Genomic DNA, 12,859 nt, shown 5'->3' with positions numbered 1-12,859 from the left:
TTTAACTGGAATTGACCAAATAATTTTGTTGTTCATTTTGTTTATGTAACAAACAAAACATGTAACACTTCAAGCTTTTGACAGGTCAGAATTGAGATTTTAGTTTATACCTATTTTACTTATTTGTAATTACAGTTGTATGATGTTCTACATTATATTTGTCATGTTCAATGTCTGACAGAAAATAAATATTTAAACCAAAATGAATCTTATGATATCTTCATATCTCATTTATGAGTAAAAGGGAACCTATGAGCTTGACAGAAAGATGTGTATTGTGATATATCGATATCGACCGATATGAAAAAAATTATTGTGATAAGACTTTTTCCATATCGCCCATACCTAATGCTCACTAAAATGCTCTTTTTGCCTTGGCCATTATATAGCTACACAGTGTAATTATTGTACCTGCTGTACTGACTTCTGTGAAGTGGTTTCCCAAATTATTACAGATAGAGCAGGCAGCAGACACTGTACATCGGGGACGCACAAGGTCAGATCTGGAATACATTTTTAGCTGACTCTGACCAAACTTTCAAAAAACAATAAAATAGAATAAAATAAAATAAAATAAAATAAAATAAAACCATCAGCACATACTTCAGTTTGTGGCACCAAATTCACCCATACCAGCTGTAGCTGCAAATGTCAAGGGTGCAGTTAAGACAGAATGAAGACTGAAAACAATAACTGTGGTTTGTGTTTTTGTAGCTGAACAGTGCCTCCACCAGCTTGAAGAGACGGCAGAATACATTCAATGTTGAAATGTTCTGCAAGATAGCCTCTTGGTGCTCTGCAGGATGCATTACATTTTAATTTGGCACAAACCTTAAAATCTGTTGTGTGAAAATATGACTGCAGGCATGAAAAGGCAGCAGACAAGGATGTGGAGTGGAAGAGACTGCGGACATGGAATGGAAGAGAAAATAAGAGAAATTTCTATCTTGATAGCTGGTACTCTGCTTCTTTCCATTTCTAAAGTGCACATTCACATTGCACTGCCACTTATTTAATTTGTAGGCTGACTGGGCATGTTGTGAATAAAAGCCACGCTGCGTGAGATTCAAATGATGCACTCTTCTCCATGTAAAATCAACCTGATATTACTTTTACCAGTCACCAGTTACAAGTCATGATTAGTTTCTAGATGGCATTTGAGGGTATGACATTAGGTAGCAGATGGACAAACGCACCATGGAGGAATATTCACATTTCTTTCAACGCATCTCGAAACACACTGTGCTGTGTGTTTCCTGTCAAACAGATATTTTCACTCTTGTCTCAGTTATAGCACCTTTTGTGCTTGTTAATCAGACTCATATGACATCAAAGCCTTTGGTTTCTCAAACAAGATGAGAGCATCAATACTCGTGCTAGGCTTAGACACTTTTAACTGTTAGATCACTTGACAAGCATCTAATCTGACTGTGACATGACATCAACAAAAAAGGCATCCCACCATATATCTGTCTCCTGATGGAGTCTTTTTTGATTAACAAGCAGAAATGACAGTATTTTCTGCTGATTTAGTTACTTTTTTCAAACCATATTGCTGACAAGTTTGTTTGGTATGATGTTGTCATACGGTTTAATAGTTTGCTGTATTTTATTTCCTATCTACAATCATTAACTTTGTCACTTATTTACAACTCTTCCTTTAAAAAGCAGTCAAATATGACGGTCTACAATTTCTTAATGGTAATCTACAAATGGGATTCATTCACTGTTGGAATAGTGGGAATGAAAATCTCTGACCAGCCAATCAAAACCCAGCCGGGGGGGCGCACAATGAGCCATGTACAGCTCTACCGCTCTCTGTTTTGTTTTTTGTGTTGTTTTTTCAAAGCATCAGCTAAGTATGTGTAGTCGCCCACCTGGAAACCTCCTGGTCCTCTGATGGCCCTCTGCCCTTCTATATCCATGTTGTTCAGTTCTTTATTTTTAATCAATAAATCACCAAGGTTTTTTCCTTAATGGATTCTGGCAAACTGCAAACTTATTCTTTCTATAAAACCTGAGCCTTTGGGCTCTGTTTTTGTAAATGAGTCATGCACAGCTTGTAATGCAGTTGATGGTGCGTGGGTGGCTCAGGGTGCTTCTTCCTACTGTTAGTAACTCTGACTATAAAACATGCATGAGGGGTTATAAGGAATGCATACTCTATAGGTGTGATCAGGCATGACTAATAGCTTCTCTTCCTTTCTTCTGAAGCAGTTTGATCTCTGTGTCGTGGTGTGCTGACAATTGTGTGTTAAAGAATAGAGTCAATAGTGGATACACACAAAATCTACCAGCAAAACCAGACTGCTGTAAAAAAAAAAAAAAGAAAAGGTGCAGACGGAGATAGCACATAAGCTCACAGTGCTGCTGTGGTCGAAACAGCTCCGATCTGCACTTAGGAGTGAGCAATGATTTAATCAATTTGTTAATGAATGTGTAAAGGAAGTTATTGACATGTGATGTGAGTGTCTTTTATCCAAATGAATAATGGCTGCTTTAATTTCATTCAGCCCACAAGCATAGGCATCCTGTCACTGACCACAGGCTACTTTGGAACAGGTGATGAGTTCTGTGGGACGTCCACACATTCTCAGCCCAAGTCATCACATATCACTGTCTGGTCAGTTGACTTTCACATCTACATATAACACTGTTGATATCCTCTTGTATCTGCTGTTGGCATTCTTGGCAACCAATGCTAGGAAGTTAACAAAAGCACATGGTTAGGTTCAGAAAAAAACATCATGGTTTTGCTTTACATTTATATGGGAAGCAAACACCAGGCTCAAGGGTGAAAGTCCTGGCTTTGTTGGACCCATCCACCAATCCTCCTCCCACCTTATAGCGATCTTCCAGCTCCTTATATTGTCTATGCTGGCAGCATTTCAACCTAATACTGTTCAGCGGCATATCATACGGCCGCAAAAGTTCTGCCTGGCTGCGTTATTGACTAATGCTGTCATATTATACTGCCACGCCAGGTGCCGTCCGGCTGTTCAGCCGACTGGAGGAGTATCATAACACCGTGAAAAGCTGTGTTTGGCTGTGTTACAAACTGACGCTGCCTGGCGGCTTATCATACTGCCACAAATGGTGGCTTTTGGCATCAGTGCCTGGCGTAGAAATCACTGATAAAGTGGCTGTGTTTAATCGCTTCGGTATGAGGATGGACAGGGGATTCCCAGAAGGTGGGAGAACTTCGAAAGCAGTCTCAATCTTATCACTTTAGAAGTGCTGCTTATTATGTTTTGAACTGCTTGGTTTCTTGAGATAGAAACTCTAAACTCAGTGTGGGAAATAATTACCAAGAACAACATTAAAGTAAACCGTTATAAAAAGGAGACGATCAGGCAAAACTAGTCCGTCCTTCATCTTTAATTCACAGGTCCGCTTGTTTCTTTCACCCCACACTATCACATTCAGTTAGTTGTACCATTTATTGCGATTTACTTACAAACACAAACACAGTCACAATAAAGGCAGTGTATACTGAACTGCTCTTGCCATCAAATTTTTATTATATTTAATAAGGAAAATACTAATAATTTGATAGGAGCGTATTCATTCATTCATTTGAAATGGGATTTTAGCGGTCATGATTTTTGCCCTCCAATAAATGGTAGACTTTCATGTTTAATTCCCTCTTCTGAAGGCTGTATCAGCATACTAATTCATCTGCCACACACAAAGACTAGCTACAGAAACATTTTCAAATGCTTTCAGATACCAGAGCGAGTGAGTTGGGTTAGCATGAATGCTGCATGTGGAGGGAGAAAGAGAAAGGTAGAATATGCTGAAGGACTCATAGGAAGTTGTCAGGTCTTGTACTTGGCATCTCAGAAGTAAAATATACTGCCTTTTTATGCTCAATTTAAAATCAGCTGGTTGTTTGGGAGAAAATAAAGATAGATCTACCAAATACATACTTTCTGGTTGAACACGTATCAGCCAGGATGTACTGAAGAAGGTATGGGGGGCCAGCAGTACTACTAATCGCTAGTCAGCTCATCAATAAACTGAACACATGGCTGGCAGTCTGGACTTGTAAATACAAGGATTTAAAGGCCCATCTCAGCCAGCATGTGTGTGGTGCTTTTCTCATGCTGATCACAAGGAAATATATTTACGCACTGCATCATACCCTGCCATTTGGTTTCACTTCAGTGCTGCTGTCATAACTTTGGACTGGATCCTGGAACATAAGATGCGATGGGTCCCATATGAAAAGCTGCCTTTGAACTGAGAAAGCTTGGAAGTTTGAAGGCAGGTGTCACCGCTTGTACCTTCTACCAGCCAGTGGGAAAACTAACCTAGTTTACTTCCACCTCACCAAAGCATGAGCAGCCGCCCCAAGTGTTTTATCACACTTCCCAGGCGGGAATGTTTGGATCCGTTTCTTGTTCCTTCTCTTGGAGTTGGGTGTGCCTCTGAATTAACAATAAGCGCTGACAAGAACACTGAATGTTCCTGAGATATCTGCCACACATGTCTGTTGTTCCGTAAATGAGATGGCAGATTGGAAAACTCACTGACAGTGATGCCTTTGATGTTTGCGTCACATAGTAATTTGTTATGAAAGAAGAGTTAGCATCTATTATAGATTTGGCGAATGTTGGCACAGGAGCAGAGGCTTTGATGTTGGGAGATGTCAAAGGTCCATGTTCACCCTAAAACAATCCTCAGCAAAGCTTCTTTTATTCCTTCAGTTTCCTTATAATCTTTTTTAGTCATACAAAAAATCACTTCTTTTTTATTTCGCAAAAGCAGTGACACAAATTATGCTGTAAATGAGAGTGCTGTTACAAAATCCAGTCCCTCTAGAATTTTCAGGCTGTTTTTGTGATTGTTGTGGCCTGAAATGCCTGAATCCACAGCAGCTTTTCTAAAAATCTGCGACACAAGTTGCAGTGCTTATAGGTGGTTTTTTGCATTACAGTTGTTGGGGCAATTGAAAATTCCAAAAATAGTTGTCATTCTTTCTTAGATTTAAAATGTCTTATCATGAGGCTTCAGTGTTTCCCATGGAATTAGCATCTATTTGTGATGATATAAGGGGTGGGAGCCCGCAACAGCTGATTTTTGTCAATCAGCTTATTGCCACGATCAGCTGTTAGATGCAGCGCTGAGGGACCGTTCACATCTGACATCAAGCCGTTAATCTCACAACTACAGCAAAATCACTTGATTGTCGTTAAACCTGTAAGTAAGTGTTAGCCATGTAATGTAAGCAGCACTGTCACCGTCCCCCCCCTTTTTTTTTTTTTACCAACATCGACCCAGAGCTGTTCAGGGTCATGAGCCAAATTTTCGACCAGTCAGAGCATTTCAACCAAAAATAAATTGTTTCAGAATCCCAAACGTTGGTCACCAGCTAAAACCAAAAACAGCGGGTTTTCCTTAACCTGAACTGAACACGTATGTCATATTCTTAAGGTTAGAAAGAGAGCATAGCGAAGTCAACAGTGGAGAAGTCAAGTGAGAAATCGTCAGACAAAAAAAAGTGTGAGATGCTCTCTTAATAGGTACCATTTTTTTTGGCTAAAAGCAAATATTAGTAAAAACAGAATTAACGTTTGCAAGTAGTCAGTGTAATCTGCAGTTTCGCTACAACTGTGCACTTCTGTCATGTGTTGCACAGAACCTTTTATTGACAGCACATCCTTGATTACTGTGGTTTGACACAAAACTGGTGGAAACACTGTCTGGCTCCTATATTGTACCAAGGTTCTAATGCCTATAACACACATTTCCTACGTGAGCAGCGTGTGAGCGTTTTTTTTTTTCTTTTGTTTTTTTTTCTAAATCAGTGCCTGTTTTAACAAGTTAGTGCAGCCACACTGCCTCCATGAGCGGCGCTGGTCAGCTGGCTCTCAGCTGCGGCACATCTAGCTGGCTGGCTGATATAGACAGAAAAAGCAGAAATAGAGAGTGAAAATGGTGTTTTTATAATTAGATCAATTCTGTATCGCCTTTTACTACAGTTTCAATGAGTATCATTTACAGAGGAAATACAAATATCTTAGTTTTACTCAGATTTTCTGTTTCAAAATAAAATCCCTCTTACAACGTCTCTGTCGACAGACTCCCATCAGTTATTGACACAAGGCATTTTATTATAAAACATTTGCAAGACCATGCTTTTGATAATGCAGGAGCTTGTACAACTTCATAAATTAGTGGAAAATGTGCTTATTATTGTTAAAATCCAGTACTAATAGCAGCAGACAGCTCTGCAGAAGAGTTGCAGCAACAGCGCTGCCTGTGTGGACACCAAGAGCATACGATGCAGTTTGGCGAGGTTGTCCTCACGCGCTGCTCACACATACAGTGTGTTCCAGGCCTAAGAATCGGGAATTGTAATTGGAACCAGTTCAAGAATCAGATTTTATTTGGTGGAAAAGGGGTATGTGTGTCTGTGATTCCACGCACAAAACTCAGAAGCAGTCTTATGATAGAGAGAGAGAGAGAGGCTGAGAGGATCAATACCTGTGCCCCTTTTAAAGAGTCAGATTTGTAGTACAGTTGCAGTGATTGTACAGAATTGCAAGGGCACTTATAATTCATAGGAATTGGCTGAATTTGCATTAATTGTTAGGATTGAACCTTGCAAAATCCTGAAGGGACTGAAAATCACTCTAAAGCAGTCTCTCCTGACGGTTTACATGGATGTAGGCCTAAAGAATGAAGAGCAAAATTGGTGCGCATGAATGTGTGTTGCTTTGTGAATGCGCAGAGCTCTGTGGTGTCAATTGGAATGTAAATAGAAAAGATGAGTCGTCACTCCAATGAATATTGCAAGCTTCCAAAAAATTAATAATGCAACGTTTTGACCTTCAAAGTCTTCATCAGTCTAACATCCATCTGAACAAAAGCAAGCTGTTATAGACAAGAAATAATCTCCACCTAAAATTTGGGATACAATCCCAGCATCCCTGAAATGATTTATTTATATTTTAAAAATGTTGGAAAAGGCCTAGCACTTGTACAAAATATATATAATATGATTTCAAACATCCATAAAAAATATATCCTAAAAAATTGTACAATTTTGTAATGATGCATGAGACTTTGGAATGCCAAAAGTTTCACGCAACCAAAGTTGAACCTTTTAGAGAACCGTGCTCTAATATTCTTTGAATTATATTTACTCTTATTGGTATGAGTTGTTAGTTTTGTTTTTAATTGTCTCTCTCGTTTATTTCTACTTCAAATTTTGTCACACATTAGTTCTGCATTATTGTTAGGCTGTTATAGTTATGTTGCCTTTATTGATGTCAATGAGACAACCTAATCAGATGCTGAATCACTTCAGCTGACCACTTTCAAAGTGTAGAAGCAACTCCTTCCAGATATCTGAGCCCTCCCCTGAGGCTGAGCCCAGTGACCCTGTAAAGGAAAATCATTTTGGCCACCTCAGCCAGTATCTATGTAAAAACTTTGCCTGGCTTTAATCCTTGGTGTCTTAATTGTTTTTAATATAAATTACGTTTTGCCACATTGAACAGATTTTAGCCTTTGTCAATATATTCTCAATTTGGACATCAGTGACTGTGATCTGATCATAGCTTGCTTTGACACTGTTTACTATGTTTTGCAGTCTGTACTTGAGTGACAAGGTTTAATACTAGACTGTCTATTACAGAGTCATCTGTTCTGCCTGACCCAGGTCAGAAACGGATGTCCTGCTCCCCCACTGTCAGTAAGGAAGTGTTTGCCAACCACCTGCCTACTTGCAAGGACTGCCAGGTGCACGCTGGGCAGGTGGCTGCTCTACCATCCATGGTAGACGCACTGAAAAAGTTCCACTCAGGTAGGGAGGTGGCTGCCTGTGATTCCACCATCTCCTGGCCTCTGTTGTCGGCCGTCTGGAGGAGCCCACTCCCCAGCTAGCAAATAATGAGCAGGAGGATAGGATCTCCTGTTTCAGTCCTCTTCCTTATTTGACCTGGAAAGAAGTGATCATCTGAGGTAGAAGGAGTGCTGGCTGCTGTATGACTCTGAATGGAACCTTGCCTATGCAGCTTGCCACCTCACATAGCTTCCTCCCTCTGGTTAACAACAGTCCTGAGCAGCTATCAAATTTTGTCCCTTGGAACCAACAGTCTGGTGGTGTCATATAAAATTCTGAATGAACTGATGTGTGCTTATCAAAACACAGATGGCACATGGTCTATGGGCAAACTGCAGCACTTCTCTTTTCTGCAGCCTCTCTTGCTCAGTCGTTCGAAGGCTTTTTCATTGTGCACTTTAAGGGAAACAATTGCCAAACTAAAGCCTTCACAGTGTCCTTTAGTTGTTATGCCTGCCAGTACATTCTTCATTTAATGGATTTTTAGACTACTGATGTCTATATACAGTGTACGTGTGTGTGCATGTGTGTGCTTTTACATCCTAATTTTGAAGGCAGAACTTGTATTGCAGTATTTCAACAATGAGTTATTGCTACCTTAGCTTAAACCTTTATTACCTTTATTAACCTTAGATTAGCAAGTAATTTGTCAAAGGGTTACAAGAAAAATACCTGAAAATGATAAGAAAAAAAAGGAAAGTAAGGGTAAATCAAAAACAAACATGACTTAAAAATTGCTGCTGAAAATACAAATAATGATTTATGTCACATATGTTTTCTTTTTTTTTAATGAAACATAATTTTAAATATTAAATATTTTAATTACAGGTTCATTTTTTCTGGGCATTGTTCTTTTTTAAAAAATATTTTTCTAATAATCCTCCCTTTTTTAAAAAGCAAAACAAAAGAAAAACATTGTCAAATATTGGAATTGTCTTGTCCCCTTTTACTAATTTCTTATTCTTGTGATGTTTCTTGCCAAGTTGGTCTTAACTGTTTTTCCCCAAGTTTGTGAAAGAGTCAGCAACCATTTTACTCAGGTTTCAGAGGGTCAAATAGCTCACAAAGGTGTCTTAACGCAGCACAAGTAAACTGATGACGATCCAGGTATCAAAGGGTTAAGTAAAGGATCTGAATCCCTCTTTAACCAGTGGCTGTGGGCACAGGGGACTCCTTGGAGAAAAGCACAATGCTGTTGCTCAGCCTACTTTGAAAACTTCTTGTAGAATAGTCCTGACCCTTTAAACCCAATTTCTTTCTTTCCCCACATATGTCACCATTTCATTGTCAGACTGGAGAATTGCCATAAATGTAGAATTCATATTGGAAAAGAAAACAATGTGCAGTATCGTAACAATGCTTTCTATACCAACGTGTTCTTGTGGCCTGCAGATAACGGCGCATTGCCGCACGTCTGCCCTGTATCTGCTCCTCTCTCTGTGAAAGAAGCACATTTACCAGCACAATGACGGTTGACATTGGCAAAAAAAAAAAATATTACAAAGAAATACAATTGCATCAGTCGAGCCCTGATGTTAAATAAACACCCAGAGAAAGCATCCTTTCCTCTTTGGGAAGCCTCTTGATTCCATTTTCTAATTAATTACGGGCTGTAACACCTTGGCTGTGCCGACATGAAGAGTGACGTGTCCCCGGGCCCCCAGTCACATCCAGCAGCAGCCCTGGTGGCAGGGGAGCGGTGTTTTTAATCACCTGGCCACTGGCATTATCAAGCTGGAGGACCCGTCACCTACTCTGCACACAGATGCTGGTTCATTCATCTCTACCGGAGGTCAACGTGTCTGAGAACGTGTTGCCTGCCTGCTGCGTCCTCAAACCACAGTGCTTCCTCTTCCCTGTTCAGTGCCTCTTAGAGGCGCCACATTTAGCCCTCAATGAATCATTACCATGTTAGTTCTGTGGCATTAGTCTAATTGCTGTAAAAAGACAGTGATTGCTGAAGCCTCCTCAGTGCGCTCTGCTTACATGCAGGTTTGGTAGAAAATCAGATCACTTAACAGCTTTTCTTTGGGGTTTGATTCATGGAAACTACAGTATTAACCCTTTGAAACCTGGAGCAGCAACTGTTTTTGTGTTTATAATGTGTCTGTTCAGAACATTGTGGTTTATGCTGGTTTTTGTCATCTTTGTGTTAGTTTATAGTTCACAGCATTAGGGCTGAAACGATTCCTCGAATAATTCGAGTAACTCGATTACAAAAAATGATCAAGGAATTTTCTCTGCCTCGAGGAATCGTTTAATTTTGCCAGCTCAAAGCATGGTATTTCGCCCGGACTACTTTTAATGCGGCACAACGCGCTGACGTCACGCACGTAAAGGAATAAAAAAGAGGCGGCGGATATGTTTGGTTTTAACCACGGATGTAGAGGTAACGACGAAGAAGGCGACGAATGCGGAGAGAAAGGCACAAAGAAAAGGCAGAAAATGTCAAAAGTGTGGGAGCATTTCAAGCTGGACACCAAGGCGAACACTGCTGCGTGTATTCACTGTAAGACAGCGCTTGCATACCACAACAGTACGTCTTCAATGCTGCAGCATCTCCACCGAAGGCCCCCTGTTTACTCCGAGAGCGGAGGACTGTCACCCGAGACAAGGCAAAATGAAGTTAACGTAGCGCTAATTAATGAGATTAACGTTACTGTACCTTGCTAACATAACGTTAGCCCTGCGGAGGGCTAGGTTTCTATTAATTATGACTACTGTCGACCTTTCATACAGGCTTTATTTAATCTGTAAAAACACAGCGCTGTAGAGTGATGAGGGTGAAAAATAAAAACATAATAAAGCTAACTGGGTAGTTAAAAAAGGAAACCAATGGTTCATTATTAGGTGAAATGTCTTATTGTCTCATGTATATTTATAATTGCTCTTTAACTAAACAAAAATATGTTTTATCCGATTACTCGATTAATCGATGGAATTTTCAGTAGAATACTCGATTACTAAAATATTCGATAGCTGCAGCCCTACACAGCATGAGTGAGTTGGCTGTTACTTTTCAATTGGTCAGCTGTATTTTACATTTTTTGGTGGTTTCCACGCTTTGATGCAGTGAAATTGATGTTCATTGATATTGTTCTATAATAGCTCTTGTCCCTTCCTTGAAATGGTGCTATGTATGGTGTCTTAAAGAGTAGTGATGAAGAAATGGCACAGTAAGTATTTTAGTGATGAGGAAGGTGTGCTGTCATGCAAATTTGGGCACATTCTATCCATCTCTGTCTTGTGAACCAATCAGATTGCTTGATCGGAACTACTTGTTGTATAATCAAGGATTCAACGCAGTACATGGTGAGGAATTGATATACATACATCTTGTTTTTTTTGTGGGGGTGGAGTATAATTTTAGAATTTGATCTACACAGTATTACTCCTGTTGCAGTATCACATCAGGGAACCTTTTGGCTATTAAGGGATTGTGGTTTCCTCTTTGTCCTCTAAATCTTCAAACAGACAACCACTAAGAAAAAGTTTTTGGGTTTTGGGAGCCTTAAAGAATTCCTGCAGAGTTCAACCATTCTAAATTGGAGACGACATAAAACAAACTAAATTATCGTCTTCGTCCTCATATCTCACCACCTCTCTTTTCTGTCTGCAGAGATGCTACAGCCTGTAATTTCTCATAAACTTACAAACAAAAACCAAAAGCCATTCTGCTTGCCAAGCAGTGAGATCCAACATAGCTGGAGGACGGTGGCTGATATACAACAGCATATGGACAAAATACTTGATGTGATATATAATTGTTGGAATCCCCCGCTCATGCCTACACAACAACTGTTCGCACCCAACTTTACACCAACTACCTCCATATAATCACAGACATCAGTTGCTCTCCTGTTGCAGCTGGTTGCATTGGACAAATAGTAGAAAACTTTTTGTGATCCTTTATTTGCATGTTTATAAACTAGTTTCAGCAGTGTCTTCAGACCAGACTTTGTTTGGTTTTGATGTTGCAGTTGTCTGGAATGTGCTCTTTTGGATTCCATATCATGCCCCAGTGCGCCACAGGTGCACCATGGGAGCCTGGCCACAAAATGATCAAACTGATGTACTGGGCAAGGCACACATGACTGCAGTCTGGACACATTGTTTGGTTCCCACAGTGTCCTCTTGTGCACATAGAGCAGCAACTTACCATCTATTTATAGAAGTATAGAGATTAAAAACACACTCTCTGTGCAGAGAAAAAAGTACTGACAGCTGGTGATAATGAAGACAGGGTCGATGTACTGTATGAAATATGATGCATTACTAATAACATGCTGAAGTTATGAGATTGAGACATTTATGTAGAGATGTTTCATTTCCCCCAGTCCACTAATTCTGGCCTTGGTATGGTTTGGGGGGGGGTAACCTACTTTTTGTTAAGTGGTCATCTTCTTCAAATGACTTGTTATTGATCCATTATCACAAAAGCTTGTGCAGGTTTGCGCAGGGGGGTATACTAGGAAGCTAGTTCAACAGCCAGGCCAGGCTCTCTTTGTCTGAGCTGGCTCGACAAACCCTGCAGCCTCGGTCAGAGCTAACAGGGGACCACGAAGGTGGTTATCAGCTTTCTTTGTTAACCCAGGCTTTCTGCTTCAAACTCTGTGAGCATTCACAGAAAACGAGTCGAAAATGACATATGGTGAATGCACAAGTTCATATATGTGCTCTATTTAGGCGATATGTCACTCCGTTATTTCTAACGTGACAGCTGCTCAATCTGCAGCTCTGAAACTTCAAACTTGATGCAGCGGATTTAAATATAATAATCAAGAACTATATTTAGGTCTGACACTGTCCTGTAATGAAGGACGAAAAATCACTTTAGTTTTTAGACAAGTCAAAGTCAAACTAATTTTACAAATTGAAAAATATCTGTGATAAAAAAAAATATAATAACAGACGAATTTATCAGCCGTAGTATAACATCAGGACTAATTCACAGTGTGATCTACTTTTACTGCAAATACAGATTACTGTATATGCATAGTACAATGC

The 12,859-nt window shown here is 39.8% G+C and overlaps 1 protein-coding gene across 3 annotated transcripts in view; it reads left to right on the top strand.

Moving 5' to 3' along the window:
• opcml (opioid binding protein/cell adhesion molecule-like) overlaps window positions 1-12,859 on the top strand; it is a 453,699-nt gene that overhangs the window by 356,835 nt on the left and 84,005 nt on the right. The window lies entirely within an intron of this gene.

The sequence above is a fragment of the Plectropomus leopardus genome, chromosome 15 (assembly GCF_026936395.1).
Source record: "Plectropomus leopardus strain MGB_pleo_1.0 chromosome 15, ASM2693639v1, whole genome shotgun sequence".
Classification (NCBI taxonomy): domain Eukaryota; kingdom Metazoa; phylum Chordata; class Actinopteri; order Perciformes; family Serranidae; genus Plectropomus; species Plectropomus leopardus.
This window is presented reverse-complemented; position numbering and strand designations above follow the sequence as displayed.